General features: G+C 36.4%; 1 protein-coding gene across 2 annotated transcripts in view; it reads left to right on the plus strand.

Annotated features, from left to right (window-relative positions):
- Positions 1-13,058, plus strand: part of NLGN4X (neuroligin 4 X-linked) — a 188,842-nt gene that overhangs the window by 25,396 nt on the left and 150,388 nt on the right. For both annotated transcript variants that reach the window (XR_005826201.1, XM_040582805.1), the window contains exon 2: positions 5,514-5,597. The gene's annotated coding sequence lies outside the window, so the exon portion shown is untranslated. The remainder of the gene's footprint in view (positions 1-5,513; positions 5,598-13,058) is intronic.

Consider the following 13,058-nt stretch of genomic DNA (forward strand, 5'->3'; position numbering starts at 1 on the left):
AATCTTTTTTTTTTTTTTTTTTTTTTTTTAATTCAGTTTGGTCTTTTCCTCTCCCATTTTTGCTGTCTTTCTCCTTTAGCTGTATCTTGTCCTCCTTTTCCTCCTCCTCCTTAATCTCAGGCTTGACCTTTCTTTTACCCTTGACTTAAGAATCGGGGTTTTTTTTGACATAGGACTGGCACTCTCTTCCCTTCTCTTTGACCTCAGACTTAGCGTTTCTTATGTCCTTTGGGTTTACTATGTCTTATTCTACATGCTTTTTTGGCATTGTTACTTGCTGGCCTAGAGTTCCCCTAAGGGGATTTATTGTTCCATTTACCATTCAGAATTTCTTAACACTGCAAATCACTCTCTTCTGCATCAGCAGCATATCTCTTTGTGTTGCTGTTTTGGGCTCAGTCTTCCTGAGTTTAATTCTTCCTGACTTCTCATAGCAGTTTGCAAATTCTTCAGAAGATTTATTGTGTTTTGTTTTGAATCAAACTGAGTCTAACATCTGTGTTTCCAGCTTGCTTGTTGTGGTTTGGGTTTGTTTTGGTTTAGGGTTTTGGGTTTTTTTCCCCTCAGCATATTTTTTTTCTTCTGGAGCTTTTCAGGTTTTGGACCTGTAGTATTAATTATTAGGTTTGTCTGGAACCTCATTGCACTGATATTGTGATCCTTTCTTCATCTAGATTTCCATTTGTTGGTGTTGCAAAAATCGTCAAATTTTCTAATGGAACATATATTATATGCTATTCAAATATTTAGCATCATTCATTCTTCTGATGAGTTTTTAATGTGTTTTATCTGCTGTATCACATGTGATATCTTTGTCTTGATAGGTAGTTTGTGGTGATTCTGATGTAGTCAACATGAGACATGAACCTGTGTTTTGCCAGTCTTACTACCAAAGATTTGTATCTAAATACTTTTGAAGGCAAGAAGATTTTTCAAGAAATGTTAGTACTTTTTTGAAAAAATAGGGAGCTCTGCAAATTCACATCACTTGTTCCTATCTGCCATTGTGCCTTACAAACAGCTTTATTCCCCCTCCTGGTCTGCATCCTGTGGAAATGGCCTCAGCCTCTGTTTCTGTGTTACTGTTCTGCTGCTGCTGCAGTTGTGTTTTATGTTTGGTAGCAGCCCATTTTCCGTAAAGAGCAGTCTCTGGTTGTTATTTGTTTTAGGCCGTTCTGCCTGCTTTCTCTGTTCATCTCTGGTCCCTGATAGTCTGTACACTTTGCCACAGATTCATACATTCTGATTCTTTGTTTTTCTTGTACTTTCTCTCTGAAGCCACACACCTGTTCTGTGGGATATTCTAGTTGCTTGTGGCTGAGGAGACAGTCCCTCACTTCTGACTTCAGAGGAGTGTCAGTCTTTTTCCTGCCTTCTCTGAGTATGCTACCACAAGGGGATCCTTATGGAACAGGCAGGATTCACGACCAAAGACACAGATAGGCTTGTAGGTTTAACTATTTAAAGCAGAATGAGATGAGCAGAGAACCATAAGGAAACTACTATGCCAGAGGGAGAGAGAAGCAACACATTCCACCAGATCTTTCTGATCTGCTTGAAGACAAGGAATACAACTCGGAATATATACATTTAGAGAGTGAGCGTGGATGAGAGGCTTCCTGTCTTCTGCTGGTGTGCTGCTTTTGATTAAAGTGAAAAATGGGTCCCCAAACTGGGAGGTTTTTCTTGTTGATGTATTTCCTCTCTGTAGGCGAAGAGAAAGTTACTGCACATTTACCAAAGGAGAAGTTACATTTCACTGCCATTGCATTATTTGCTACTTACTTACATTTGTTTTCAGTAAAGAAAATAAGATTCCACCACTCATTTCTTAGATAGCTGTAAGTCAGCATTACCTTGGTATATGTGAAGAGTGGGTCGCTTGTTTGCTTACTTTATCCTACACTCATTGACTCATGGAGATAAATAAGCCATCTATTGTTTGGGATGCCTATTTTTTTCCCCTAAATACAAAGCAAGCCTGAGGACAGATTTAGTTATTTAGCTTTCAAATACCTCAATTGGAGAAAAAGTTGATTTCATTTGCATATTTCTGATACTCCTCTAGCTGGTCTGTGACCATTTCCTGCTGTGAGATCTACCTGTAGCTGTCTTTCCTCTTCTGAACAATTTACTCCTCGCAAACTGTCCATGCAAGAAACAGTTGAAATAGCATCATCTGCTTATCTGATATTCTTGCTTCCGGACTATTGATACTGAAAGAGCATCACAGAACTTTCCAGATGCGTTTATCCATTCTTTAGTCAGTGATTTTCTAGTTATAGTTCCAAAAATTTGAAAACTTCATTGCTATGGAATGTATCACTATGTATGAAATTCTTGAATTTAGCAGTGGGGAGAGCTTATTTTTAATGTCTTCAAAAGAAAGAACTTGATATGAAATTGAATCAATCAGGAAAAGTATGTAAACACTGTAAAAGGGAGAGATTGAAAGATGTATTTAAACATGTTAAGATTGCATTTAAAAGGGTACATTTTTTCAGAGAGACTTCATGAAACTGCTCAAACTGAAGTTAATTACAATAGTTCAGTCATTGTGAAGAATAAAATTGAGTATTAAAGAACAAATTAATATTTATAGCCTATATCTGGGTATTCCCAAGAGCTGTCAGAGGTTTTGGTGATAGTTGGAGATATAGGGTGATCATGTTCAAAACAAAACAAAATTTTTACGAGACAGAGATTTTATTTCTCAGGTAAAGACGAAGATAACTGTGTAAATATAAGGACAGAGTGTCAGTCTTAGTCGCTTGTTGTTCTATCACATAAAATCAGAGGCTGTTGTGATAATTCTGAGAAATGAACCAGTTAAGTAACTTAAACTGAGAAACAGTACAACTAGGGTCAAGTATAGCACCGTCAGATTTAAGTTGCCTAAGAGTCTGTGGACTGGTGAGAAAAAACAGACTTCAAGAAAATATGGTTAGAAGGACTGCCAGATTCCCTTAATATTTTTATTAAAAAATTATAATTATGAGGAAATAAGTTGTTACAAATGTGGTGATAAAAGGCACTTTAAGAAAGAAAAATATATCTAGATGACATCTATATTTTGTCTTAGAATTTGACTACCAGTCTTGTAACAAGTGTGACAATACTTTCTGATACAAAGGAAGTGCAGTATTTGCTGTTGGTTTTTTGAGAGCAATTGCATATTATAGAGGTAAAGTCTAAGCATGATCTGTAAATGGACAAGAGAGAACAGTGTGGTTTACTAGAATGTATAAAGTCTAAATTATAATCTAGTTGTCTACAATTAAGATCAGTCTGGCAAGGACAATTAGAAGATCTGTAAGACAAACTGAAGATGAAAAGGATGAAAATAGGTACAAAGGTAAACCTGGAACACCTAGTTCACAAATCGCACTTCATTCATTCTTCTGCTTTAAAGCTGAAGGATATTTTGGTGCTATGGAAAGATAGGAAATGCAGTCCCTGTGTTTACCAGTAAAGCTGAGATGAGTTTTGTTCTCTTCCTGTAGCAGGGATTAAGCTATAAAGGATGCTAGAATAAAAAATACGCAAGTTTAAAATAACTGAGAAGGGAAGCTGTGTTAGGTTTAGTGGATTTTCACTGTCCAGCTATTCCTTAAATCCTTCCTTATTTCTTATATCCTAGGTTTAATCACCTACTACTGTTGGAGAATTGGAATGGCTGTCAAAGTCTACATGAGCAGTGAAATCTCCAGTAAAAGTGTCACTGTTTTGTGGAGAGATTTAAGACATTACCGTATGTTGGAATAAAGATTGCCCTAAACTTCAACATCTGATTCCTCAATGGGTGTGTATGAGAAGTTGCAGTGTTGCCAGGCTTCCCTTGCAGCAAGTGTCCAGATGGACACGTTAACAGTTTAGCTGGAGTGTTTCACACGTTCCTTGTTCAAAGGAATTTCACTTCGCATCCCTATTCATGAATTTTTCCTTTTCACGTGTATATTCAGATAGCCATGCACTGGTATTTATTTGCAATTTGTAAAGATAACTACCGTCTTTACGCAGAATTGAGGCCTGTGTTTGCAGCTGTTACAATGAATTGCACTTACAGGGAGTGGTTTGGCTGTAGTGAGCAAAACATTCATGAGAGGGAGTTATTCAGTCTGATTAAGATTGCATAATCTGCTACTAGCAAGTAAGTGTTAAAGCCTGATTTCATTTACACCATTAATTTTGGTCAAAAGTGAAGTCTAAAATCTGATTATTTTTCTTTAAGTGATATGAGAAAGTTTTCTGAAATAACAGATGGAAACTCAGTGCTGTGATCCTTAGGATTTTTATTGCAAAAAACTAATTTATTTCTTGAAATAAAATACATTGTTTGTGGTGATAGTCCATACTTATCAGTTATCTGGAAGTCATGTCTGTTCCTGCTGATGAATAACATGCAGGTGGACCCCGAAAGCAATAGAAGTTTGTGGAATATATTTGTTAGCATATTGCAGAAGTGTTTCTACAGTGTTAATAGACACTGCATTGTGGCCAAATGCCTTGTGTGATTTTTCAGAAATTGTAAGTTTGCTTGACGTATTAGCAAGCTAATAGGAATTTTTGATAGCCTCACCCTTGCTCATCTAATTTGTTTTCTAACATCTAATTTGTTTTCTAACAGTATTTTTCACACAAAGTGCTTCTCCATGTTGATCAACTTAATGAAAACAAGAATTAATGATCTTAAGTGCCTTGGTACTTTAAGAGATACCAAAAAAAAAAAAAAAAAATACAAGCAATGCATGAATTTTCCCTGCAAAATGTGGACAGCTATAAATGCCATAAAATCAACTCTGCTGACCTTTTAGGGAAGAGAAATACTTCAGCTAATGCAGTCTTGGCGCCTATGCAAATTGCCTAAAAGAACTTTATTAACAATATTAAGTACTGAGTTTTAAATTGCAGTGTCTCAAGAAAGTCCTGACAGAAGATACGGTTGGTAAATATTGGTATCTATCTAAAAAGGATAGACTATTGGTAAATAGTTTGTCCATTGAAATGTCATTTGAAGTATAAGCTATAGTTTTGAATTACCCATAGGAAAGAATAAATAATAGTTAGATGGATTTAAAAATATTTTAATATTCTATTTGGATATATTTGAATATCTGAATTGTTATATTTTAGATTTGAATATGTATACTATATGTTTACAGCAATATTTTAAATCCAAGGGGTTTGTGGTAATTTTTATTTTCTTCTTTGAAGAACTTGCATTAGATATTTTCCCCAGAATGTAAACTTTTGTGGTATATAGGTATAAAGACAATTCTGTTTTTGTAGCAGGGATCAGTCGGCAAAGAAAAGATATTGCTAATAATTTTCATATACTATGATCAATGTATTTATTCTCCAGGTACCAGTATTATGATTTTTCATATTTTTTATCTTGGATGACAGCATTACAGGTGATTTAATAAGTAGCATTTTTTTCACCATTTGTGACTCATAATCATGCAATTTTTTTCTTCATTTACTGAAGAGCACTATATATTTCTTCCTAACAGGAAAAACTTCTGCTGCAACTAAAATGACATCATGCAGCCTCCTATGGGGGAATTCTGAAGCTTTCTCAAAAATACAACATAGTGGTAAGTACTGAAAGTATGCTCAGAACAATTCTGTTTTCTGTAAAATATATATATATAATAGAAATGAGAGCAAGCCTCTGTGGCTGGTGTTCTTAAATGGATTTGAAATATATCTTTGCAATATATATATCCAGTTAAAATGCTTGTTTGCTACATGTTCATACAATGAGACATAGAATATAATCCATTCTAAACATTAGTGCTGTTTATGTGCTTTTTCATGATAAGCATGATTTTTATTTTTTTCCAGTTCTGTAAATACTAACAGATACAAATCAGTCTGTGGTTAAAAGACACAGGATTAAACCAGGCTATTGTGGCACTGCTACTTAGTAAGGTTTGGCGTTTCCAGGCCACACTGTACCAGATAAAGCTGACAGTCTTCAGTTTACAAAACAAGCAAAGTAACAAGTCTGGATTCCAAAGTTCTTATGAGGCCATATAAATAAAGGGGCTTGGGTGCTGTTTCAACTGTTAACATAAATGTCTGTCTTTTCCTCTCATCTTAGTAGCAAAATATGAGATAACATACTTTATGATACAATGTACACACAGATACATACATACATAGATATATGTATTTGTATATACACACATATATAAACATTCTTATGATATCAATATGATATGTGTGACAAGAGTTTAGTTTAGTAATACATACGTAGAATATATCCTATTTATAAAACACTTTTGATTAATATAATTAGCATTCTTTCATACTGTGCCTGACACATTGATTAATGAGAAGGGTAAGACATGTACAAATGACCAGAAGAGTTTCTCTCATGCATAGTTCTTCCTTCTCACTTTATATGATCTATGAACTTGGAAGCAGATGTGACTTTTTCTGTAATCATTATGCTAGCTGCAGTGCAATGATATTTCAATTCAGTGTTATCATTGCATCCTAAATTCAGGGAGAAGGAATAGTAATATATCTGATGTGATAGTAAAGTTGTGAATAAGCAGTAATTCAAAGTATGACAGATTAGTTATGAGATCCAAGGGTGCCATTATGTGAAGTGTAAAAATCAGACAAAGAAAATAACAGCTTTGAAAACTCCTGTGATTTTTGCATCACTGAACCATGTTTATTCCAGTTCATAGCAATTTAAATGTAATTGAATAAAAAACACTTTATGAACAGGAACCTGTTTAATAGTTTAGCATCCATGCTGATCATGATCATAGCTGAACTATTACTGGTTACTATAGTGAAGTGTACACATATGCATGAATGCCATACGCAGGATTCAATTAGTTTCCTCACAGAACTCATGACATTTTTTTCAGGAAAAAGGTAAGTAATTGATATAAAGAATACAAGGCTAATATAAAGAATAAAAAAGCTGAAGTCAATGTTGAAATAATCACTTAATTTCTTTGGAACTAATGATTTGTGGTAGATTTACATTGTCTTGCACCAGAATTAGCCACAGCCAGGTTCCAAGAAGGAAAAGTCTTATCTCAAGATCTGTCACAGTACACTGAGATAAACCACAGAACCTAGGGAAAGGAGTCTGAAGGGGAAGCTGAGGGACGGCGTGATTTTAGTTTTCACTGTTTTCTCAGCATTTTCTTTGTTCTTCATAATGCACAAGAGGGAAAGTCAAGGGAGAAGGGGAAGAAAGGGAAGCAAACAACATTAAAACAGAAAAGTGAGATAGAACCTATTGATGTCTGGCTTTTAACTCCCACTGCAAGTTAGTGGACATCAGAAGCCAGCTGTGCCTTTTGAAAATGTCCTTGTTCATGTGAAGTGATAATTGAACTATACATAAAAACCCCCAGGAGAGTAGAAAATGAAGCTGTAAAATGGCATCAGAATTAATTCAGCTTTTCTGCTTGCAAATTTCCTGAAGTATATGTAGCCACAAACATACATGTTCAACTACCAGCCCCAAGGCATGCAGAAAATGCACAACAGAAGTATGGCAATATAAGTTAAAGAATTGGGGTTTTTTGTCTGGAAAAAATTATGTTCTTATGAGAAGTTTTTCAAGACACAAACTGAAATGGATCTGAAGGTTTTCGGGAAAATGTACAACCCAAGCCAAACTAGGTTTGGAGATGTGTTTACAACAGACAATAGGGTTCCATTTGGATGAACAGAAGAACTCTGAGAGTGCTGTGTAGAATTATCAGTGTTGGTTCAAAAAACCAACAAGATATAGTAGCTTGGGTAGATTGTAACTGTGACTTTTGCTATATTGTACTCATATTTAAAAGAAATACAGAAAGAAATCCCCACACCTTGATCACATTTACTTTTTTCTTGCTATTGTTCTCATCCATAACTCCAGCTAAAATTCTTTGACAAAAACCACTGCTCTTTCTCTAGAAGGGAAAATTACAATTTATGTTTAGAATATGCAAGAAGTGCTTGCTGGCAATGCACAATATAGTAATAAAAATAAAAGCAAATAAATGGCCCATGCTTTGTCCTCAGATTTTGATCTTACATCACAGGTGTAAGCTCATTTAAATGGTGGGATTTTGATCTAAAATCCTGACCTGACAGCTGAGTGCACAGATGGAGCCCTGTGGTAGTCCATGGGGTGCTGAGTAGTTTCTTTGATGTAGCCACATACTGTCAGATTCTTGATCATGTTCTCAGACTCTGATCAAGCCTCTGCCTTGTATCATTTACGATAACAAATATGAAGGAATAATACAGCCTTCATATTAGAAGGCAGGAATAAACTGTTCCAGCTCTAGTCTTGGGAGTTTTAAAAAATGGATCATCTCTTAATTCTCTGAGGAAAACCAGGGTACAAGGTAATTCTCATTCTTAGAGCTGTCAGCTCTCCTCAGCCTACTTTTCAGCTCTTGGGATTCAGTGTTGTTGATCAGAATCTTTGCTTTGCCTCCTCTTGTCAGGGTTTATGGCTATAAATGGAAGAGCGCTTAGCTGAGCAGTCCATCCTCTGGTTAAGCAGTGCCTTCAACTCTTATTTCTAGTTTTCTTTTGAGGTTCTTACTGTATTATACATTCTTAGATGGAAGCAAAATACTTCCTACATGTATTCTCTGTTGGTGAAGTATTAGCATAATTTTATCATGAAAATCCATCAACTAAATAAGCTCCTAAGACCCTTACTATGATATAGAGGCTGTGCTGATGTTTTCTATAATGTACTCTCTTCCCACCATTTCTCTTAAATTTGAAACAGGAAGAAGGAAAGAACTCAATTTTAAATTCTTCTTTTTTATAAAGATAGGTGTGTTTTCCATACTGGAACATAATTGATAAGCAAGAGCAACCAATGAACTTATTGCTGAACATCCCAGACTTGATGCTCTGGTCATGTTAATTAATTGAGGCTGTTACTCAACATTTCAGTACGTTTCCAAATTGGGAACTGCATCTTCTTCAAGAAATGTAGGTGGTGTCACCTACTGTCTGGGAGTTTAACCAGGATTTAACAAGTCTGTCTAGATGTCGTTGCAGGATGTTCCACATCTCTCCATGCATCTATAAATCTGTGTCTAGGGAGAGTGTTCTGAAATCCTAAATTTGATATAGTTAACTGTGACTCAGCTGATCTAGAAAAAATAAAATAAGTTGCATCAGTTTCTTTGCTCTGAGATGTTACTGGTAAATCTAACCTTAGCAGATTCACTACATCACTGATATTGTCGTGTGTTTGCCACCTTCTATGAATACTGGAGTGAAAATGTTCAGATTCATTAATGAATACGAAAGGTGCCTTACCTCTGAATTTGATGTATACGTTCATTTTTAACTGCAATATTTAGTTATGTGTTTCTGTATGACTGACCTAAACTACTTAAATGTAGGTGAACTCTAATGATCTCTACCAATACGTGGAATTCTGAAGAACCCAAGTGAGAAATGCAAATATGAAGCATTTGCAAATATTATTCAAATATGAAAAAACAAACACCAAAACTTCCCAGGGCATTAAACTTACTTCCAGGTGGCAATGTGATTGAATAATTTTAACACCTTTCCCTAAAATCTTCAACTTTAATAAAAGTTTTCAGGAAATAGTTGAATGGGTTTGTAGTGATTTGTTGTTGTTGTTGTTGTTAAAGTACAATTTCACTGATGATATCAGTTGGAAAATGTAAATATGTGTTGTGATTACCCTAAATCTTTAAGAAGCATAAACTATTCTTATCTAAGTAACAATTCCATAAATACAATTGATTTTGCAGAAAATTTATTTGAACACTACATTATGTAAAGCATTGTACAACAATAACAAAGAACTGTTAAAATTATGTAATTTCAACATTATGCAGACTGGATGGCCAACAGGAGTTCACTGAATTATTACATTGTAAGCAAGTGAAAGCAAAATGGGAAATAATCACACTGTTTTGCATAGGCAGCTCATTTGATTGATTAAAGGTGCTTTTTAAAGTTGTCACGTTCAATTCAAAGAACTGGCGTGCAAATTTTACTACTGTCTGCAGTGCTTTAACTTGAAAATGTTTTATTACTGTGACTCATAATTTAAATCTATTGTACTGAACAAGTAGCAGTGTTATATCTGTTTTTACAGGGACCTCTTAACTCTTAAAAAAAGAGTTCAAAACGCCTCATTGTTGTTTTCTAAGAAAAAACAGTGAAGCTTTTGAACATAAAGTTCCAGTGTAAATGAATTACATGTAAGCAGTTGTCTTCATCTTATGAAGGTTCAAAACGTGCTGCATCTTCCTGAGTAACCACAAGACTGCAATGTTATGTTTGTTTTGTTTGGAGAACTCAGTAATATGGCAAGGGAAGACCATCTATATCTTTTACTAAATTGCTTCCCATTAGCCATTCAGCAGCTACCTTCCTCAGTATTTATATAAAAGAAATCGCTCTGTTTAACAGCAAAATCTTTTATCTTCCTGGAGTCCCTGTGACTTAATCTGAGCTCTGCACACTGCAGTTTAAGTTGCTTTTAGAAACAACTTGACAGAAGATCATCTCTGGGATCATCAACTCCAATTTCTAGAACAGGAGACAACCATACCATGTAACCCTTTTTATACAGGTTGTAAGGTAGGTTACGAAACCAAGGGCTCCATTGGTGGAAACCAGTAATAAGTGCTGCCCCTCAAGGGTCTACACTGCAACAATATTATTAAATGCCATATCAATGGCATAGTGGTAATGAATACACCCCCACCAAGTCTGTGGATGACACCAACGTGAGTGGTGTAATTGATACACTTGAGTGAAGGAATGTCATCCAGGGGACCTTGATAGGCTTGAGAAGCGTGTCCTTGAGAATCTCACTAAGTTCAACAAGGCCAAGTGTAAGGTCCTGCACCTGGGTCATGGCAATCCCCAATACCAGTGCAGGCTGGGTGATGAGTGGATTGAGAACAGCCTTGCATAGAACAAACTTGGGGATACTGGTCAATGAAAATTTGGACATGAGACAGCAATGTGCACTTGCAGCCCAGAAAGCCCATATCCAAGGCCACATAAAAGGAAGTGTGGCCAGCAGGTCAAGGGAGGTAAGTTCTCTCACTCACCTCTTCTGAGACCCCATCTGTGTCCAACTCTGGGGTCCCTAGCACAAGAAAGGCGTGAACCTGATCAAGTGGGTCCAGAGGAGGGCCACAAAAATGATCAGAGGATTGGAACACCTCCCCTCTGAAGAAAGGCTGATAGAGTTGGGGTTGTTCAGCCTGGAGAAGGGAAGGCTCCAGGAAGGCTTTATTGCAGCCTTTCAGTATATAAAGGAAGCTTTTAAGAAATGTGGAGAGAGACTTTTTACCAGGGCCTGTACTGACACAGCAAGGGGCAATGGTTTTAAATTGAAAGAGGTTAGATTTAGAGTGGGTGTAAAATAACTTTTAAAATATATTTTTTACAGTGAGAGCGATGAGGCCTGGAACAGGTTGCCCAGGGAGGTTGTAGATGCCCCATCCTTGGAAGTATTCAAGGCCAAACTGAATGCGGCATTGAGTAACCTGGTTTAGTGGAAGGTGTCCCTGCGTATGGCAAGGCAGTTGGACTAGATGATCTTTAAGGTCCCTTCCAACTCAAACCATTAGATGATTCTAAGATTTGTCTAATATCATATAGTGATTATCTATGCATGCTTATAAAACATGCAAAACATTAAAGTAAATGGCCTAGTATGAACATAACTGATTAGTTTTAACACAAATATAGCACTATAAATAGCACTATAGGCAGCTCAATATCAGAAGTGGAATTTTGGGATAAAATAGGTGGAAAATCATTAATGATAGAATCAAAAAGTTTGGGGTTTTTTTTTCTGAACTTTTAAGAAATTATGTAAAGCTGAAACTTTTGAGTAAATGCTTTAATTGTGGCTACTTTCAACTAATTTCATGGATGAGTATGCTAGCTATAGTGCAAGGTTGTCTACTAATATCAGAAGAATTAAGGTTTTTGGTTCTTTGAAAGAGATTTGGGTTCTTAAAAACAGACTTCTAGTACAATTTTAGGAGTAAAACTTCTAGCACCACTCCAGAAAGCCTGGATATCCCCCAAGTCCTAGGTCATATCTGCTAGCTCTTTGTAGAGTGTTGAACACTCAAACTTATGTACCTATATTTCCATGTTCTGTATAGTTTTCTAGACTGTATTAACTGTCTAGATCAGGGGTCCTCAAACTTTTTAAACAGGGGGCCAGCGCATGAATTAAGTGGCAGGCCATCATCTGCTGCTGCTTGGGGGGGCAGAGGGGGCAGGGAGGCGGGGTGTTCTGTAAATACTGGGGGCCTGATTGAGGACCCTGGGGGGCCGTATCCAGCCCACGGGCCATCGTTTGAGGACCCCTGGTGTAGATCCCTATTGATTTGCTAGACACCAAGCTCACAGGTAGACTACTTCATTTAGCAAAAAATAGGTGTCCACTATCTAGAACTGAAAGTGGCCCCTTTTGATCTGAGAACAAACATATGTGAGATGCTGGGTGTCTGGTCAGTGCAGAAGTGTATTTTTTGTGTGTCTAGAGAAAACTGTGGTTTCAGTGAGCTTTTCAGGTGCTTAGAATATTTACTGGGATTTTGAGTGTTACATCTAAAAGTATACCTGGAAATTACTGTGGCTCTGGACCTCAGAGAGCATTATCATGCAAAAGAGAGGGTCTCTGTGAGTTTATGCGCTTCTGACGTTAACTAATAAGTTACATGGAGACTATTTGGATACTGTTCTGAATATAAATCTTGTGTTTGATACCCAGGATTATTTATTATTATTATTAATTTACCTCAATCCTCTGGAAGCCCATCTCATGGGAAGCAGAGGACTGAAGAGCTCTTCAGAGGTTTTCTTCTAGGCAGTGAATGCTGACAAAATGTGACAGAGTTGTTCTGTACTGCTAGGAATTAATTTGGGAATGGCAGTGCTGCTAAGAAGGGTGGAGGAGAGCAAAATGGTCTGGGGTTTGGTTTTGAGAAGCTGACTGGGTATTCATTTAATTGTGTCTTTAAAAATCCTAGTATTGCATAGGTTAGGGA

This window comes from Falco naumanni, chromosome 2 (genome assembly GCF_017639655.2).
Source record: "Falco naumanni isolate bFalNau1 chromosome 2, bFalNau1.pat, whole genome shotgun sequence".
In the NCBI taxonomy this organism is placed as follows: Eukaryota; Metazoa; Chordata; class Aves; order Falconiformes; family Falconidae; genus Falco; species Falco naumanni.